General features: G+C 35.0%; 1 pseudogene; it reads left to right on the forward strand.

Moving 5' to 3' along the window:
- The first annotated feature begins 4,031 nt into the window (after window positions 1-4,031).
- LOC102881534 lies at window positions 4,032-5,640 on the forward strand (annotated as a pseudogene).
- Window positions 5,641-6,261: the final 621 nt, after the last annotated feature.

Below are 6,261 nucleotides of genomic sequence, written 5' to 3' on the forward strand. Positions count from 1 at the left end.
TAATTTTTTTATCAAGTAATTTAAAAGCCAATTTTGTAAGTAAAAAGGGATTTTTTTTTCATTCTAAGTGGAAGGAAATTTTTACCTTCAATATAAATAAGCTATCTCTTTCCACCTCAATTGGCCTCTCTGCCCTCTGACCTAGTGTTGCTGATTTTATGACCTTAAACCTTTTTCGAAGGTTTAAGGTCATAAACCTTCATAAGGTTACTAGAAGTCTTAAGCCAAGAATTATCCAAAGGATGTTAAATTAAACAATGTAATAAATCTGATAGCATTAAAACTGATCAGATTTTCAAAAGTTCAGGTTTTTTTGCATCACCGGAAAGAACTTTAGATATGATGACCTTCCCCCCTCTTTATCAAGTGGTTGTAACTGTAACACACCGATTCCAACAGTAGATTATCGTGCGGACCGTGGTATAATTTCAGGGTCAGAGTAAAATGACTCACTTGTGGTGTGTGTCCTTAGTCCTTCTTATAAACACCCAGTTTATAGGAAGCTGGGTCTCTTCCTAAAAGACAAGACTCAATCTTGGCTCTTCCATAAAGCACAGTGTAACTGGAAAGAAATGGTTTTCAGTGAAATGTGACCAGGTATATTTCTGAGTTTCAGTTAGCAGCTCTAAAACATGTCTCACAGGGTGAGACCGGGGAGAGACACAGACTTGCTGTCTATGTGGCAGGAGCATCGGTTCAGGTAGTCCCCTGTGTTGTAAGAACGAGGTGCAAATTCCCCAGGCAGACAGCGGGTAGTTAGTTGTGCACATGAGGACCACTCGTTAGCAGAAACAGACCTGTTTTCTGTGTATCTGTTGTAGAGATCTTAAAATGAAATATTTACACATGTAAAACCTGTGGGGTAAACAATTTTCAAGTATCGATATTATATCTTACATTTTGCCACATTTTTTTAGATTTTTTGTGTGTATTTGAGTGTGTATTCTCTAGGATTTTCTAATATAAAATTCTTTCATCTGTCACCAGATACCATTTTACTATTTGTGTTTGTATGTGCATGCATGCATGTTTTTGCACATGTGGTTACCATGAGGGTTACTTACTATATTTTAAAGTTATAACGCTATATTTTAAACTGATAGTGTCAGTATACAGAAACTCTACTCTTATCATTCATGATAGTTTAATTATAATGCGTGTATTGTTATTTTTACATCTTTACCTGTACCCATTTGTGATATTGTTTGCACAGTATATCTTTTATGTTTTGCTTTTTATGATAAATTTAAGATTCTTTTGCTTTTAAAAAATTTTAAAGAAGAAATAAAATGATTTGTGTTTTCTTCATTACACTACCACAGATTTCAATATTCATGTATATAATTTACCTTTACTTTTATATTTTTCACATAGTTTTATATTGTTTAGAATTCTTTTATTTCATTTAGAAGGACATTCATTAATATTTTTCATATGGCAGATCTAATAGTGAGAAACCTGTTGGGATTTTTCATCTGGGAAGGTGTTTATTTCTCTCTTGTTGAAAGACAGCTTTGCCAGATGTATTTTTTGTTTGATAGTTTTTGTATTTTAAACACTTGAATATTATCTTATGCTCTTCTTCCTATAAGTTTCTTGCTGAGAATCCCACTGATAGATAATCTTAGAGGACCTTTCTTTTATGTCACAACTTGTTTTTTCTTCTTTTTTCTTTTTTTTTTTTTTTTGCTGCTTTCAAAATTTACTTTTTGTCTGTGATTCGTGATAGTTTGACTATAACATGTTTCTGTTGATACTTTTACATTCATCCTACTTAGAATTTGGTGCGTTGCTTAAATTTGTATGTTTCTTCAAAGGTGGAAATTTTTAAGCCATTAATCTTTCATACAAGCTCTCTGTCCTTTTTCACTCTCATCTTTTCATGGAGTCCACTTAATGTGTATGTTGGTCTGCTCGTTTGTGTCCCATGAGTTCTTTCACTTTTTGACACTTTTTTTGCTTCCCTACTTTGACAGTTTAAAATAAACTGTGTTCAAGTTGTCTGATCCACTCTTCTGCTTATCAAATCTGTTTTAGAGGCTTTGACTGTATTTTCGAATTCAGGTATTGTATTTTCCAGCTCCAAACTTTTTGTGTGTATGTTTTTTTAAATATTTTGTCTCTTTATATTTTCATTTTGCTCATGCAGTTTTTTTTTTTAATGTTATTTAGTTGTTTATCTGTTTCCTTTGTTTCCTAATTGAGCAACTTTAAGTTGGTTATTTTGAATTCTTTGTCAGATAATCAATAGATCATTAATTTAGGGCCAGTTTCTGGAGATTTATTTTGTGTCTCTGGTCTTTGTTTTCCTGTTTTCTTGTATGTCTTGTGATCTTGCTTTGAGATTAGCGTATTTAAAAGAGCCCTGTTCCAAGTCTTTATGAATGTTTTTTTACAGGAGAACACACATTGCAATAAGCTGTGCTCAAAATTCTGAGGGCTGCCTAACCTCTCCTAGGGTGTGTATTCTGTTTTCTGTGTGTAATTTTCAGTTTTAAATGTTTTCTGGTTATTCCTTAGATCCCGTGAATCCATTCCTATCCCTGATGTCTGCCATCACTACTGCAGTCTCTGGTCTTTGAACAATTATTCACCTTTTTTCTCAGCAGCTACATACATTCTCACTGTACTGCCATTTCATTAGCAATGTGTGTCATGCAAAACAGAAACAAATTCTTCGGCAGCTGCAAAATAGCAGGATCATCAGACACACAATATACTCATTTATTTCCCTCCTGAGAGGAAGTTGGGAATTGCGTGTTTTCCCACAATCAATTTATAGTGTGCCAGGAAGGATAAGCATCTCTGTGGGTGAATGTAAGCAACTTCTCTTCCTTCCTTTGATGTGACTCTTCGTCATTTTGTGCTTTCCTGGGAGTGGCTTCTGGGGTACTCAAAAAGGCAGTTATGTCAGTAGTTGTTGGTAAGTTCTCATTTCCATGGCGGAGGGAACTTTTGGTGCTTCTTACTCTGCCATGATACTATAGTCATCTGATTGGTATTTATTTTGTACATTAGAATGTAAACTGTATTTACCTGAGTGTAATATGTGTGATAATTTATGTGATATCTTTCAGCTATGTCTTCTCAAAAAACCTGGGGCTCGTCGCCACAGCTGGGCTTAGAAGATTCATTCCACAAAATGCTGCCGGTAAGATGTGGGAGGTGTGGCCTTGAGAATTTACACTTAATGTAAGACTGGGAAAGTGAAGGGGAGTGTGAAGGGCAGAAGGGGTGTTATAATGGATATAACCAAACTGGGATGATTACCCATATCAAAATCATTGTTGCCAAAGAGATCAAGGATATAAAACATCTTGAGAAAATTCCCACTTTAAGTCATTTACATTTCTAGAACAATGTGTATCTGAACTTAAGGACCAAAAACAATTTTTTTAAAGATACATATTCTGTGAAAGGAAAATTGACAATAAGGAAGTCACCTTGTTCATCGTGCAAATAATTGTTTGAACCATTTACTGTATTGGATATTTAAGAAACGGCCACTGCTCCCAGACTTTATGGACTTTGTACAGGAGAACACAACCATGAGCTTTGCTAGAAATTCTAAGGCCTGCCAAATCTCTTCTGGGGGTACATACTGGATGAAACATTAAATCATAGATTTCTAAAAATAATATATTTGAAAATCAGGATAGAAATTCTAAGTGTGATGAGTTTGAGAATCCCTTAACCAAGGATTCATTATTCTTCCATGGCAAAATAATTCTTACTTTTTTCAGTCTGTAATTTTCATAAATTTGGGAGGGTCTTTATACAATCATCATGGTTCAGTAGATATTAGAATATTTAATTGGGAACAACTTTACATGTGTAATGAAATGAGAGCCTGCACTAAAATGGTTTTTCTATTTTCATCAATTATCAGAGTTCATATAATGGAGAGAGAAGTTATCAGTACAGTGAATCTGGGAAAACCTTTAACCACGGGTCATATCCTAATAACCATCAGAGAACTCAATGTCAAGAGAACTATTGTAAATGTCAGAGAGTCTTCAATCAAAGCTCAAATGTTATTACACATCAAAATATTGATAATTCAGTGAAGACAGACAAATGTAATGAATGTGCCAAATCTTTGAATCACTCTTTAAATCTTATTGAACATCAGAATATTGCTACTGTAGAGAAACCTTACAAATGTAAAGAATGTGGTATGTCTTTTAAATGGCATTCACGTCTTACTCAACATCAGAGAATTCACACTGGAGAGAAGCCTTATCAATGTAGAGAATGTGGTAAAGCCTTTAATAATCGTTCAAACCTTACTCAACATCAGAAAATTCATACTGGTGAGAAGCCTTATGATTGTAAAGAATGTGGTAAAACATTTACCCTGTGTTCAAAACTTACTCAGCATCAGAGAATTCATACCGGTGAGAAACCTTACAAATGTAAGGAATGTGGTAAAGCTTTTAACCACTTCTCAAACCTTACTCAACATCAGAAAACTCATACTGGAGAGAGGCCTTATAAATGTAGAGTATGTGGCAAAGCTTTTACCCAGTGCTCAAAACTTACTCAGCATCAGAGAATTCATACCGGTGAGAAACCCTACAGATGTAAGGAATGTGGTAAAACTTTTAACCAGCATTCAAGCCTTACTCTGCATCAGAAAATTCATACTGGAGAGAAGCCTTATAAGTGTAGAGTATGTGGCAAAGCTTTTACCCAGTGCTCAAAACTTACTCAGCATCAGAGAATTCATACCGGTGAGAAACCTTACAAATGTAAGGAATGTGGTAAAGCTTTTAACCACTTCTCAAACCTTACTCAACATCAGAAAATTCATACAGGAGAGAAGCCTTACAAATGTAGACAGTGTGGGAAAGCCTTTACCCAGTGCTCAAAACTTATTCGACATCAGATAATTCATACTAGAGAGAAGCCTTACAAATGTAGAGAGTGTGGCAAAGCCTTTAACCAGCATTCAAGCCTTAGCAAACATCAGAAAACTCATACTGGAGAGAATCCTTATAAATGTAGAGAATGTGGTAAATTTAAACAGTGCTCAAAACTTTCTCAACATTAGGAACTCATACGGTTGGAAACCTTACACATTGTAGAGACTGTGGTAAAACCTTTACCAGGTCTTAGTTTTTACTCAACATCAGAAATCGTACTTGAGAGAAGTCTTTGAAATGCAACTAATTTGGCAAAGCCTACAATCGGCGTTCATGTCTTACTTGACATTAGACGATTCATAACTAGAGAGAAACAGTACAAATGTAAGGATGTGGCAAAACCTTTAGCCGATGTCGAAGCCTCAATAAATATGAGAGAATTCATACAAGAGACAGGCCTTACGAATGTAAAGAATGGGGCAAAGCCTTTACCTAGTGCTCAGACTTTACCCAACATCAGAGAATTCATGCTGCAGAGAAACAGTACAAATGTGAAGAGCATGGCACAACCTTTAACCGTTGCTCAAGCCTCACTAAACATCAGAGAATTCATACTGGAAAGAAGACTTACAAATGTAAAATGTGGCAAAGCCGTTATTGAGCATTTGCTCCTTAATCGGCATGTGAGAACTCATGCTGACTAGAACAGTAACACTGTAAATAATGTGTTGGACCATTTAGCTGGACTTACAGCCTCAGCATCAGAGAATGCATCCCAGAGAGAAATTCTCCATTCGTAATAAATAGTGAAAGAGCTTTGTCCAAAATATACACTTCAGAAATCCCCACAGAATTCTTACGTGAAAGTGACTTTAAAGATGTAAAAAATGTAGGAACGTATATATAATCGAAAATGAAACCTAAAATACCAAAATTCACAGTAGAAAATAATAAGTCAATAACACTTTTCAGAAATTAAATCAGAATAGTTAGAGAACAGGTCCAAAAAGATAACTAACTTGTTAATTTGCTTCGAAATACCAAGTAGATAGATGTTTGGAAAGGTGTGTTACTTACAATGTGTCCTTTATATTGACAGTATTCAAAAATTTCTGGAAAGGAAATATTAATGTTCTTCAACTCTTAAACCACTTGTGCTTTGCTTCTACTTCTTGTGTGTATGTTAAGTCAGTGGGTTGATTGTTGCTCCTCAAAGATCTGAGTGCCCTAGTTATATAGGTGAGGTTTATTTATATCCACTTTTCAATGGAAGATTAAGGACAATGTATTATACAATTTTTGAGGAAAATCTAAATGAAGTTGCTGATTTTTAGAATGCTGATATGAGTCGCCATGAAGTAGGTGTTCAGGGCATCATCCGTTGCATTAGTGTAAG

Source organism: Pteropus alecto, unplaced genomic scaffold (genome assembly GCF_000325575.1).
Source record: "Pteropus alecto unplaced genomic scaffold, ASM32557v1 scaffold423, whole genome shotgun sequence".
NCBI classification, from domain to species: Eukaryota; Metazoa; Chordata; class Mammalia; order Chiroptera; family Pteropodidae; genus Pteropus; species Pteropus alecto.